The sequence below is a fragment of the Cygnus olor genome, chromosome 12 (assembly GCF_009769625.2).
Source record: "Cygnus olor isolate bCygOlo1 chromosome 12, bCygOlo1.pri.v2, whole genome shotgun sequence".
Classification (NCBI taxonomy): Eukaryota; Metazoa; Chordata; class Aves; order Anseriformes; family Anatidae; genus Cygnus; species Cygnus olor.
The window spans coordinates 18,566,127-18,580,538 of record NC_049180.1 but is presented as its reverse complement, the minus strand read 5'-3'; the positions used below and the strand labels follow the sequence as shown (position 1 = coordinate 18,580,538).

Sequence of the window (14,412 nt, the reverse complement as noted above, 5' to 3'; positions counted from 1 at the left end):
GTAAACGATATCCTGATTCACTTTGTTAAATATTGAACATCGTGAGCACGGGACTTTTGTGGAGAAACAGAAATTCGTCATACAAAGAAAACAAATACACGTATATGCTGGCTTCCCTCACTCACAAAATATCAGCCAAGATAAATGGCACATAAGACCACAAAGACCTTTGCTCTCCCATTCAGAGCAATACAGCAGTTATTTACTATGATAAACAATGATGAAGAATAGCATGGCCAGCTGTATAAAAAAAAAAAAAAAAGACAGTAAGGCAGGTAGTACAGGGCAAAACTGAACCTGCTTGGCAGCCTTCAGTCTGTGACACACTATAGATTTAAAGTGCCATCAGATCCAAACAATCACTGCACTAATCAGTCACTCTTGACATCTCCCCCGTAAAAATTAAGTGAAAATACCACCAAGCACAATTTCCACATATATGATACTGTCAACACAAAGTGGAGCCTTCACAAAGTTTTTCAAAGATCTTGTCAGCTCAGAAATGCACTATTTTTGGAAAATCAGAAATATGACCCTCCTACTGTCATATCTGGGTAAAGAATACAGATTTATTATGTAATATCACTTCGGTGTGATATGAACACATTGGTGGAGGCACCATCTAGCAGGGAAGGCTCATGCTTATCTGCTCTCTCAAGAGCAGGTTCCCCTGCTGCTAAGGGGCAGAAGTAAATCTATTCCAATCAATCCCTGCTGTGATAGCGAAAACTTAGCAAGGATGTGCTGTGTTAAATCCTAAGACAATGACCATTTCAAAGCATCAAACAAGTCAGAAAATAAAAAGGTAAGATCAGTAAGGAAGTAAACCACGCGCTATACATGTAAAGATTTCTTCACCATGCTTAGGTAGAAGAAAAAATTACTGTGGCAACTGTTTTGTTACAGAAAGCACCATCGAAAACCAAATCAATTGTACAAACCACTGCACCAACACAGCTGAAAAGACAGCTCCTCTAAAGACGGTAGTGTGGTTTTGATTTAACAAGTAATTAATGAATACATAAACCCTGGACAGAACTTTAATCTATCCCAGTGCCAAATAATTAATCATTCATTCCACGTTTAATCCTGTTCTGATAAATGTAATTAATATTTCACCATGGCACTGCAGAAGAGGAGTACCTGGGAGCAGAGAGAGGCAGCCTTCTGTTTCTCCCTCATTGCAACTGTGGAGTGATAGGTGCTGTCTACAGCTGACAGGTAATCCAGAATACAGTGTTCCCCTGCAGTTGTAAATTAGGGTTTATGCATGGCATACATTGTGATTGTAATGAGGCTTTTCTTCCTCTGACCTATTATTAAAATAACAAAACAAAAACCAACAATGAAAAATAACTCACCCGAGATTGGTCAACCATTTTTCTAATCTGACAGCATTTGGGAAACCAGTGTTTGCACTAACTAATGCCTTGGTCTGTACAATGTCACTGAGTGTATGCCAGGGCTGTGGGTAGAGAGCAAAGCATGTGCAGATTGTCTGCTTCTGTCCACAGAGAGCAGAGCTATGTGTAACAACAAGTGAATGAAGATTTAAGTCCTAATTTTACTGCAGGAAAACACTGGCATCTTTTTTGAAAGCTTGAAGTGTAATCAAGAAATGTGTTGATGTGTACAGAATTAAATTGCAGGAAACCCTACGCTGATTTTTTCAGGGTGACACATTTCAGGAATCCACATATTTCAGCAAAGAGTTTTGTGAAGGAGATTCTGTAACAAACAAATTGCCTTGGGATCCTGCTGCCCAATTACTCAGAAACAGAGGCATCTCTTCACAGTTGTCTCCTTGCTCAGCATTCTCCAATATGGCCACAAATTCTTTTTGCTAAACAATTTTTAATTGTACTTACTAGTATAATTTCTTCTCCTTCCAATACAGAAATAAACCTGCAATTAGCAATTCCAATTGCCCTGACAAATTTTTACAGTCCTTGCAAGAAACCCAGCTTGTGGCATAAAAGTCTCCCAGTGTCACATACCGACGCTCAAAGGAGGCTGTAATTTATCCCCTTCCTAAGATCCTGTATTTTGCTGCTACCTCAGCTATCATTAATCTAACCCTCCATTACGTCCCAGATCACTAAAGAGACAACTTTCAGATGGGGGTCTCTGGTGGAGTAGGACTAAATAGAGCTCCATGAAATCAGGTGGTTTTAGTTTGGGGGCCTGCCAGAGCTATTTTATACACAAATTCATTTTCACACCTGGTAACTGCTCCTCTGTGGTGATAGCTACCTGTAATTTCTAGAGAGCAACTCTAGGCAATTATTCTGGAAGGCATTTGCACATTTACAGAGAACTTTGATTTAGGATCATTATCTTATCAGCTGAGATTAATTTCAAAATATTTTGTTTCCCATTAGCTCCAAATATTCTAAAAATGCACTAAAAATTCTTACTGCTTGAATAGAATCTGAAACTGTTGTGAACTTGAGTCACATCCCTTCTCAGAGCACTTCTCAATAGTACAATAAATTTAGAAAGACCTATGTACCTTCTAAATGCTAGTTTTATGTTCATAAGAAACTACTAAACTCATTAGGAGCAACGGATCATTGAGGCAAGTATCCTGCTTCTGACATTGACCAGCAACAGAAGCTTCAAAGGAATATACCCCTGCCTGCAATATAACCTAAAGAATAAAGTTTTTGCTTATTGTGTTTCTGGATTGAGTCAACAGTTGTTTGTTTGTTTGTTTGTTTGTTCTCACCAGAACCAACTTAACAAATAATTGTATAAGCCTCATCTTTACCTTGTGCTTGCAGCAATGGATGATATTTATACCCTTGATCCAAAAGTCACACAGACCTGTTGGCCAGCTGCTGCACTGTCACCTCATTTCTGAATCCCACAAGGAAACCTTTTCCATATTCATGAACATTGCATTCATTTCTAAGATCCTGGAAACCCTCACCGAGGCTACACATTATAATCCAATTGATTCTTTATCGCCTAAGATCAACAAATCCTTAACTCATTGTACAAAGTGTTACGTGATATTTCATATACACATACACACTTTATTACATTTTCCCTACTGTATGTGGATTTTATTTCTATTTAGTTGTTCATCCTATTTGTTTAAAATGGGGAAGATTGAATTATTCATAGATGTGAATCTACCGTTCTATGTTAGATTTGATGAGACTGTATTACGAAAAGTATCTCTTGTAGGAAATGTATCTCTCTGCCTTGTAAGAAAACTGATGTTGAATTGAAATGGTAGGTATCAGCTAAGGTTAGACCCATTCATGCAAATACGACCTTCAATTAGTGAAGTACACACATCTTGAGCTCCAGCCATTTTATCAGACACACACTATAGGATGAGGAAACGCTGGTATCTTCGAAAAATTCTACTTTGAGGTGACCTTCTACTTTGCCAGGCTCATTAGGCAAAACAAAAAATAATTGTGCAGCTTCTTCCTGGTCTCTCTTCAGAAGGTTTTCAGGAAACCTCAAATTACAAATAATGATTTAACCCTCGGATTCATGCTAATGCATAGCAGCTTAGACAGTTAACACATTCATTCTTTGCAGTTCCCCAGAGACACTGGTTTACAGAGTTTTCTTTTACTTAGCAGCAGCTATTGACTTTTACATAGAAAACACTACAAATCCACTTGGGTCCAGATTTCTGAAAGAGTAAATACCATTGTGAAATCCCTAAATCAGCAAAGAACAACTCAGTTGTTCCCTGTATTTTCAGCCACATTTTCAGGGACCGGTAGTTTTCTCACTGAGGCATCCAAATAGCAGAAAAGCATTTCTGAAAATCTGGCTAATGTCAATACTTAAGTAGCTGAATCACAAGACTTCTTTTATTCCCATTCAAAAATATAGCACCTGTGGCATGCAAACAAGTAGAGACACACATCATGCTCCTAACTGAAAGGTCTAATATGTTCAAAGAAGTTTGTGGCTGCTAAACAAACATTTATCCAAGCCAGAATGAAAAATAATGACATGATCATTAGAATCTCTGATTTATATGTGAGCCCTTTCAGCAACATGCTGTAGCCAGCAAAGAAATAACTTATAGTGCTTGTTTATAAATTGTTGTATTCCTTTTAGGTCACCTACTAGAATATAGAAAACTGAATTAGAGAGAGATGCTTAAGTACCTAAGCAGAAAAAAATACCGGCAAGAGGTCTTAAAGAAATAACTAGAAGGCTGACTATTGGAAAGCAACCTCCAGGGCTAAGAACAGCGCGCACTTCATAAGACCAAAGAGGATGTTAAACCATTATAAGACAAGAATTGGCTGAACAAAGGAGGGCTTCCCAGGAAAGGTCAAGGAGTTGGAAGGGATGGAGGGGGATGTATAGGGAAAGACTGCCTGTATATGCTGGCATTGCTTGCTGAAGTCAGTTGAGGTATAACAACTGACATCAGTTAAGGGTTTGGTTGTGCAAGCCTAATAAGTAGGATGAGCTAATGGACCGATACAATTGGATCAGGATGGATTTCCAATGCAGCAGAGAGAATCTGAAATAAGCTGCATTGTGTCCATCCATATCAGCCCATTTAATTTGCTGGCATACTTCCTCTAGTTTCCTAAACTTAAAAAAAAAAAAAAAAGAAAAGAAAAAAAATGTTTGCTAAACATTTCTTTAGTTTGCTGAGTACCCAGATATGTCCCAATACGCTGTTTCTTTACAAACTTGTGTTCTCTTCTGAAACTATTCGAGTTATATTCTGCTGTAGCTCTGCCTGTCATCATGCATGTTTAAGTGCATCTCCAGCACTCTCCCAGGCAGCTGAGGATGGAGACATTTGTGGGTCTCCCCTCACCTTCACACAGACCTGGTAACGCATCCAGCAAGCTTCCATGGATGTAGAGCTTTCTCTCACAAACTGTATGAAAATAACTTTCTAAATCAAACTTTAAACTGGTAAAGGGCAGTTACAGCACCGTTTGCTCCAAAGCTTTGAAGAGGTTTTCATAACTTCGGCTAGCAAATGTTTGCACTGCTTTCATAAAATCTCTTTAAGCCAGGGGCTCAGGCTGGACTTTAAACCAGGCTCCTCTCCCTTGTCTGGCTCCGAGTGAAATCGGTATTCCTTAGCTCCTACAATGCTGCTGCGACCACAAGACTTATAGCTCGGGTTGTTTGTGCCTTCACGAGTAGAATTTGTCCATATTTACCATTTTCTTCTCCCTTACTGCGATAGCCGGGGAAAAGAAGGAGCCCCCCTCTGCTCCTCCAGTACAGCACGCAGCCTTCAAAGCGGGAGAAGCCGGGGCTCCCGGCCGTGCCGAGCCGTGCCCAGCCGTGCCGAGCCGTGCCCAGCCGTGCCGAGCCGTGCCCAGCCGTGCCGTGGTGCAGCGCCATCGCCACCTGCTGCCCCTCGGCGGCACAGCAGCTTGGGTTCGCTTCGGGTCCCCGCAGCGTGCCGGTACCCGCAGCAAGGGGAGCCCGCCCCACTTCGCTTTGGGGTCGCTGTGGGTTCCCCCAGGCCGGCGCAGCCCGCAGCCTGCTCTGCTCTGCTCTGCCCTGCGGAGCTCCCGCTGCTCTCCCGGCTCAGCAATATTTACATGACATTTCCCCGCGCCGCACTTCTGAAACCCCGACTTTCTCTGCAGTAGTGGGAAAGAATAAAACCAGTAAAGGAAAAAACCAATCCCAACCACCACCAAAAGCTCCCTGTGATGTGTGTGCTAAGGCAACCACTGAGGCGGGCGGCTGTCACGCTGCGCCCCAGCAGCACACCCGCTTGCGACCGATTAAAATACATACAGCGATGATGCCATGCACGCACATGCACACACCTCGCTTGCAACCTGTGGGAATGCGTGTAGGCTTTTTGAAAAAGGGGTTTTCTTCCCTTCACAGCTGTTTGACAGAAGACCTTCTGATGTCTTACAGAGCAGCAGTGTCCCACAGACCACAGCTTGAGAACCAGCCCTGCAGTCAGGGCCACAGGCATCCTTCATTTATCAGCTACTTGATTCATTTGATGCAGGCTGATACTTGCTCTTGGCCTTGTTGCATTTTGTTTTAACTTCTGTTTATAACAACACCTGTAGTAGATTCTTTTATGTATTAACACATAAAACCACATCTCATACACAGGTAGCAAAAACACTGATTTGCTAGTGTGTGTTTCTCAAACTAGCTGGGTTCATTTTGGCAATGTACTTTATCAAAGATGTATTTTGCCTGCAGCAAAACAAACTGTCAGCTGCTGCGATGAACTGTCATATATCCACATTTTAATATGAAAAATAATTATTCCTCTGTTTCTATTAAACAGCTACCTATTCTTCAGGCTGGAACCAGAACTGCTTTTACAGAGTATCCAGCTCACTACTGAGATGATTTAAATAGGTCGACTCTAACACTGTAAATATGATCAAGGCAAAAAGCCAGCCAATAAAACTGCCAGTTTTATCCTAATAAAGCAGGGAGGCCTTTGCCATTTCTCTGTAGCAGACAGTTTATTGTCCAGCTGTATGCAACAACTTCAGGACATCTGGCCACTTAACCAGTATAGATGAAGTCCGGAACGTCAAAGGAGCCATTACTGAAATAATCAGCGGTATGATTCTCGCTTATACTGAAGTCCCTGCACACAGCTCTGACATCAACAGACTGCATGGTTCTGGCATAAATTGCACGAGATTTTAACTTTCCTGGGAGCTGTAGGAACATGACAAGGAATCTTGATGGCAAGAAAAATCACATCTGAAGAAATGTGCATTTTCTAGCCTAGGTCATATGTGGCAGGACAAAAGTCTGGGAAATGCAGGGGTGCATTTATCTCAGCTAGGTGGTGGTAGGGCCTTGTCTTGCAGCTGAAACAAGTACTTTGAGAGTGCTTCCCCCACTTCTCCTTTCCATCAGCAGTCAAAGCAAAATTAGTGTGACTGTAGGCCTTGGTCTAAGAGCAAAGGCACTGGGAAGGTCCTTGCCCATCTGCCAGCAGGGAGCAATGCCTGCTGGGCAGCACCACCTCCCCAGTGCCTTCCTTAAGCTATAGTTGGGCACAACAGGAGCATCAATGGTCCCAGCTGGCACACATACACAACAGTTTCAGCTGAGTCAGGGTGGTTGCCTACTGTTCTGCTTTGTAACAAGCTTGTGGCTTACCTGTAACCTAATTTAGGATGAAGAATGAGCTCAAAATAATGACAAACATACAGATCAGTCAATGCTTGGTACTGCCTGTGCATAAAGCAATGATTCTTTGCTCTGGTCACCCTACCAGCAGCTCCTGCCCGGGCTGAAACATCCACCGAGTTACACAAGTAGCCCAGCCAGCTCTTTCACCCTGCAAACCCTTCTGTGAGGCCTCAGGTAGTCCGGCACACACAGAAAACTTGCTTTATCAAACACATCAAACTCACTTTTGTTGCTACAGTTTAAAAATAGACTTGACATCTGGATTTTCTGTTTTATAGGCAGAGTTAAAGTTCAATATATTGATCTGAGCTGCAAGGCTTATTTTATTCAGGGTGCAATCAAAGCATGTGGATTTCTACAACTTCAGGTGCACAGCTTTCATATGACTGCAGGCACAGAAGCTGAAGATAGACTAGCCTGTGTGAGCATATTAGTGGGCAATGCTGCCATATCTGCATGTCTTCATCCCTGAAAATGATCCCACATCCCAAGATTTTAACAAACTTATTTCCTTCAGGATAGCTCTGAAGAGTGGTTATGTGTCATGATGGTATCTGCCCTCACTGCCATTTTCTCAGGACTTAACGTCACTCCTCCTTGCGTGATGAGTCTATCACAGGGATCTGTGTTATCTCACAAGAAAGGCAGTGATGGATTTGGAAGGCTTAAATGGTCTTCCTCCCATACCTGTCAGCTCAGGGTCAATTACAAGGAGGCTGGACTAATGCAGACACAATTTGCTGGATAAGTGATGGGGTGTGGTTACCTGCCTACCTGTTTCATTATGGTAGTAAATTGTCACACAGCTGCCTCCCAGACACCCTCTGACTACAGAAAGTTTCCAAAATACAGGAATGAAGCATTAACCCATTACACAGAAGAGGAAAACAAGATAAGGACATGGTAAGTTAGGAGTTAAAACAGGAACAGTCCTCGAATATCCCTCCTCTCCAAGTGAATTCCTCCTCTACTGAAATGCACAACTGTCCTTCATCACCTACCATTTTGTTTGTGCTTGTTCAGTTGTGGAGAAAGCTGTCTGATGAAATGAAACATCTCCCAGAAATGAGGTAGCTGCTAAGTGAGAGTACTGGCTTCACACAGTCTTCATGGCAAATGCCTTAGGACTGAGCTGTTTGACCTGGAATAGAAAACAATTTTGTTTTGTTTTGTTTTTTATTTTATTTTCCTTCCCACTGGGCATAAGTCTTCCCTGTCTCTCTGTTGTGCTGGTGAGAGCAAATTTCACCAGAAACTGAATCAATTTACAAATATTTTGATAGATTGAGACAGTTGCTCAGGAAAAAAAAAGATTAAATATATGCAGATAAAATATAGCGTAATGTGAACAGCTGCTGCACAGACCCACAGCCTATGTGGACTTAATTTTATTTATACCTTTTAAAGGTTATGTGGGTTTCCCTGTAAAATAGAAACAAAGTGAACATTATTTCTGTTGGTAATAAAGAAAAATCTCAGATGATTAATCCTCCAAAATGTGCAGTCCTGACTTTTTGTTCTTGTTTTGGCAGGAAGACAGACATGCAAAATGTGCTAGCGCTGCTCTTGTATACACTCACATGTCTCACTCTATAGATCTGGTCGGCAACTCCTTTTGAGGCTGTCTCAGTTTCTGACTGGAACAGGTCATTACGTGTGTGCCTCAATCCATCACTTCCGAAGCATCCTGTGAAGAAATTGTCATTAGAAGCCAGTGCAGCAAAACCAACCATCTTCCATCTAAAAGTATGACTTGCATTTTTGTATCACATCTCATTTTCGCTATTCCTGACATTACATATCTATCTGTATAGTTGCTTCCCTGTAGTGGCAGAGATCATGCTGTACATGCTTTTTCTGTACCAATTACTGTTATTTTAAGACTGTGTAGAAATGTCTGCGAACAAACATTAGCTGAAAGTTCCTGATGCTGTCCCTTGCCACTGTCATTGGTGCCTCATGACCATAAAACCCCCTGCCTATAGCAGTTATAATGGATTTTGTTTCAAATTCTGGACACCTGAGCAGTATAGTACTCGTGTTTCAAATACCAGGATCAGTCTATAAGTAAAGGGCAACAAATTTCAGATGAAGCTGTTGGACTGAGTGACATAATGGACAAACTGCTTCTCCATAAATGCCAGCATTTACTGTAACCTCTCTTGCCCAGGCTCCATATAGAGTAATCACCATCTGCACAAAGCTATGAAGCTTTACTGTATAAACACACCACATTTTCTCACTTTAACAGAACTTGAGGTACATATTTTGACACTCAAATGCACATACTTAATCCAACACTGGAAAATAATATGTTAGTGGGGGAAAATAACTCTATATGCATGACCCTCTGAGAGTTCAACTATTCATCTTCTCACACAATAAGATGGCAAAACACAGGTAAAAACATGCTAGTTCAACTGGATCACCAGTTAAACAGCACATGGAAGTGCAGGGTGCTCAGATGACTGTGAAGCAGCTGTGCATAGCCAGAGCCATGCTGCATGGGAGCTACTCCCCATGGGACACGACAGGTGAAAGAGAGCTAGCTCAGAGCCCTGCTTCTGCTGACTCCTGCCTCGTAGCAGCCAGGGCAGGGCAGGACAATCTGGGGTCCCACAGTGCTGAACTGGCTCCTTGTCTTCAGAAGATCAGCACCGTAGGATGTCTTTACTTTTTTAAATGTAAGAAGCACAGCACCCAGCATGGGGCCAGAAAGAAGCTAGGGGTGAAGGGGTTAAGCTCAGCTGAAGGCAAATCTTGCAAGGGTAACACTGCTGTTGGGAATAGCGCTCAGAATTTTTAAAGGGTAAGCTTTTTGGCCCAATGATAAAAATAATCTATAAATGCCCTATTCAAATGTACAAGATGTCTCTTAATGCTTGTTCTCCAAGCACTTCTCTTGTCAAATTCCACTTTGTGACTGATGAAAAAAAATATCTATAGTGTTTCATAATGACAGGACACAGCTAGTTTAAGGCTGCTGATGAATAAGGAGGCCTTGAACACAGCTACGACAGTGCAACGTTTGTTGTTTGCCACATCAGAAAACAAATGCTGAACCACTTCATTCAGGGTCTTCTATTCATCAACCCCTTTAAAAAAAAAGAAAAGGGAGCAAAACACTGGGACTAGAAATAACACTGTGTGGAACAACGTTCTCAGCACCAGCGCCAGCTTGCTGGGGAGCTGCCACTTGTGAATCGGTGTCCTGGCTTACCATCATGCGTACCTCAGGGAACGAGGACTATTTAGCCCATATTTTCTTTTACCTTGTAAGTTTGGTGGATGGCAGCTGAGCTCATCTTTAAGAAATCTGTTCAGAGGGTTGGCCATAGACAGCTGGATTATCTCTTTGTATTGTTTTTCTTTTCAAATTGTGGCATTCTATAACACAATCCATTTTGCATTTGCTGAGGTCAGTGGGAGTCTGACCCCCAATTAAAAAGCTTTTTTGGATCAGGGTCAAAAGACAAAAAGTACTTACAGTTTCACACGGGACTGTAGGAAAACATGTCACATTACAGCAAGGAGAACAAAGAGAACAACTACTAATCACGTACCCGGGACGCTGCCACAGCATCAGCAGTTACGGGGCTCTGCCCAGAAGGTGGATGGGCATCAAAAGCGCTGGGAGCAGTTATCCTGTGAATTACAAACCAGAGCTCACCACCTTGTTCCTTAAGGGGAAAGTACCATGACTTTTAACTCTACTACAATAGTTGCAAAATGTTGTGGTTTTTTTTTATTATTTTTTTTTAATGCACAAAGCTTTCTGAGCTGTAAGAAAAAGTTTCATATCACTTTGTTTAGAAATATTAAGTGGGTACATTTACCACAAAATTTCTTTGTAATAAAATGTTTTCTAACTTTATGAAGAAGCTTATATTACTGCTAATTAAGATGAATAGTTTTAGGAGATTCTGAGAAAAATAACACCTTTACTCATAAAACTTGATGACAACATCTAATGTGTTAGAGGGAAAAGTGATTACTCTAATGTACTATAATACTTGATATATAGTCTCATGGCTCTCCTCTGCTGTGTTTTGTATAACCTACGAAGTCAAAGCACGGATAAAAAAATAAATCAAAGGTAGGACTCACATGATTCACATTTCAATAAAGAGGAACTAAAATAGATAATGACTCCCAGACAAAGAAGAAAAAACTTGTATTTCTTGTAGTTTTCCAGCCGTGACCTCCTTAGAAGTTCATTATATCACAGATCCATTCTAATTAGCCCATACACTAACTGTTCAGATTCACCTGACAGCATACAAATTCTGTGCTGTTATGCAGCAGTTGGGTATAGAAAAGTTACATTTTTAAATTGCATACTTCAGGAGCAAAAAGTATTCCAGGGAGTTTGCAAATGCCTTTGTGCAGCACCACCAGTCCCTTGCAGGCTTCTGCCAGGACATGGCAGACCCTGTCAGGGGAGCAGGATTTCCACATCTTTTACCTCCTTTCACTGTCACTGATTAGTAAGAGTTTTGGAAATCCTGTAGTTATCTCCCCTCTGCCCACTCTGCAGGAGGCTTGTAACTACCTCTCTTTTTTTCTCCTCTTCTTTTTCTTTTCCTTTTTTTAAACAAAGACCTTTTAAAAGACCTTTTTTTAAAAAACAAAGACAGTTACCAGCTCTAATTTAATCAGAAAAGTTTTCATGAATGGTGCTTCCCATCCACCTCAAGCAGATTACAATTTTTTTGTTCCATTCTGCAGCTGTCTTTTCAGCTTTGTAATGACAAACAGACACATGCGAAGGAACAATTAAACATACCTGTATCGTCATGTTATTTTGATAGAATTTATCTATAAATATACTCAAATACTTCTGGGAAAATAATATATATATAAAAAAAAGAATATATTCAAGAATATGCCACAACACAGGACCGCCGTTGGAATGGTGACATTTTCTATGAGATTCAGAGAAGTAAGGCAAGCTGTTGATCCCCTTTAATCTCTACTTCATTCGCAGAGCCTCATCAATCCACGGGTCTCTTTCCTCCCTTAGGATACCCTCCTTTGGAGTTTGGGCATGGCAATTCCATGACAAAAGACCCCAGGTACCCTGAGACAATATTAAGTGGCAGTCAGTGTGCCACTCAGAGTAGACCGAACATCTCTGGAGGCTTTGACTCGCTGATACGCTGCAGTGGACTTCGTGCTAAGGTGGAAAGGCAGACCTCAACAGTGCAATTACAGAAAGCATCAATTGTTCCCATGTCCTCTGAAGTACTAATCGTGTCCATGGCAAAATTAAGTATTTCAGGTGTATAAACCAACTATTAAATAGAAGAGTAAGAATTCAGACAGCAAAGGAGCTCAAACCTAGCTATTTTCTATGAGCACTTGACAAACTTCCAAACCCATAAAGTACTGTTCTGGTAACACACCATATGGGCAGGTGTGCCCACATACAGGAAATTTTTAAAAGCACACAACACACAAATAGAGCCAGTTTCCATTGTCCTAAACATTGAACAGTCATTCACATCAGGGCAAAGCAGATAGAAAATGAAATCAGGATGAGAACAATGACATTTTAATATTGCTATGCTCTTTATATCAGTGTAAATACTTTTAACAGAAGAAAATCCTCCCCACAAACAGACTTTTTATTTTTTTTCCATCTAGTGAACTGTGGGGGAAAAAAAAAAAAGAAAAACAAACTAGTTGGAAAATAATGTATTTGAAAAACATTATGACATTCCTGGTATAAACTGTCTAATGAATGTTTGAGAATCTCTACCTTTTACTAGAGATCCGCATTCTCAGCAAGCCTGAATGGTTGTCCTTAACCTCTTCCTCATCTGGTGGAAAAGCAAAGTGACCTCATTGAAAATTTCTTTCCATGCACTATTTTCATCTGCATCCTTCTAAACTCATCGCTCTCAACTGCAAAGAAACAAAGAAACTGAAGAACTACTTAAATGAGTGGGTGAAAAGCAGAATGTGACCACTTTATCAACACAACACGCTAACAGAGATCACATGAGGCAGTTCTTTGTTTCTGTGAACACACAGATTTGCTGGTGACAGAAGCAGCATATTGCCAAAGCTGTGATGGCACTGACAGCCTTGTGTGGGGCACAAAAGCACAAATACTTTTCCTATGAGAGACCTTGACAGTACTGCTCAGGAGCCTACAGCTTTGAGTACCATGAGAAACAGCTTGCTGCTTTTCTGTGCAGCAAAAACATTCATGGCTACCAGCTGCTGCTTTGGCACTTGCCAAAGATGTCAGCTTCGCTATTTAGGCAAGATGCTGAAAGTGCCATAGTAAACTGTTCAAGTGCCTTTGTGAGCTGATTATGGCTGAACACACTAAAAAAAAAAAAAAAAAGTGTTTAAACAGGTCACTTTTGTTGCAGGATCCTGGGCCTGGTGACACCTTTTATTTCTCCTGTGCTCAGCACAACAAAATAGGATACGCTTTCACTGGTTTACTGTCTAAAACCATCTACACGTGCATCCGTGGTTTCATGACAGGACTGTGCTGAACGTATTCTGGTAGAGGCATTGCATACCAGGGCACAATAGAGATTAATTGTTCAAGATGTGCTTTCCCACTCAAGGTAAAAACTAGAAACTGATTTTAGTAAATATTTGTACTGCATTGTGCCAGTTGAGTATTTCACATGCTCTGTGCTAGGCAAATGAGCTGCCCAAGGGTATTAGCTTCACGGACTATTTGCAGTTCTCTAAAGCTCTATCTGCTCACCACTGACAATACAGCAAACAGAAAAAGCCGAAAAGGTGAGTTACTTGCCCTGCCCTTCTGTCACGTACAGTATCATCTCATACCTTGTCTACTCACTGAAACAATTCAGGATATTAAACATTAAAATAGCTCCGCAATGCAAATGGTCACAGCCTCCACTGTACCGGTCACAGTACATCAGCTACAAGTGCATTTAATGGAATTGCACAATGCTTGTGCAGGTGTTCTTCCTCTGTCCTGTGCGCTGGTGTACACAGACTAGGAGGTGTCCATGCGATCTCAGGATAAAACACAGCAACCTGAGGTTGTTAGAGGCAACAAGCAGCTGGAAACAGAAGCTTTGCTCGGTCATCACACCAACCGCCAAGAGAAACTTCACACAAACCTTGCATAAATGCACACTCTGATGACAAAGGTACCTCTTTCCTTCACCCCTCTTCTGCTCCTGAACCTCTCACGCTAACTTAGAATAAATAAGGTTGACCTAAATTAATAGCAAGTCACCTTTCTCCTGCTTGCCCCATATCTTACAC

The 14,412-nt window shown here is 41.3% G+C and overlaps 1 long non-coding RNA gene across 3 annotated transcripts in view; it reads right to left on the bottom strand.

Moving 5' to 3' along the window:
* Nucleotides 1-13,455, bottom strand: part of LOC121076771 — a 41,759-nt gene extending 28,304 nt beyond the window's left edge. For all 3 annotated transcript variants that reach the window (XR_005823699.1, XR_005823700.1, XR_005823701.1), the window contains exons 1-4: nucleotides 12,908-13,455; nucleotides 10,710-10,791; nucleotides 8,727-8,833; nucleotides 8,148-8,287 (exon numbers count right to left, since the gene is read on the bottom strand). This is a non-coding gene — a long non-coding RNA (uncharacterized LOC121076771). The remainder of the gene's footprint in view (nucleotides 1-8,147; nucleotides 8,288-8,726; nucleotides 8,834-10,709; nucleotides 10,792-12,907) is intronic.
* Nucleotides 13,456-14,412: the final 957 nt, after the last annotated feature.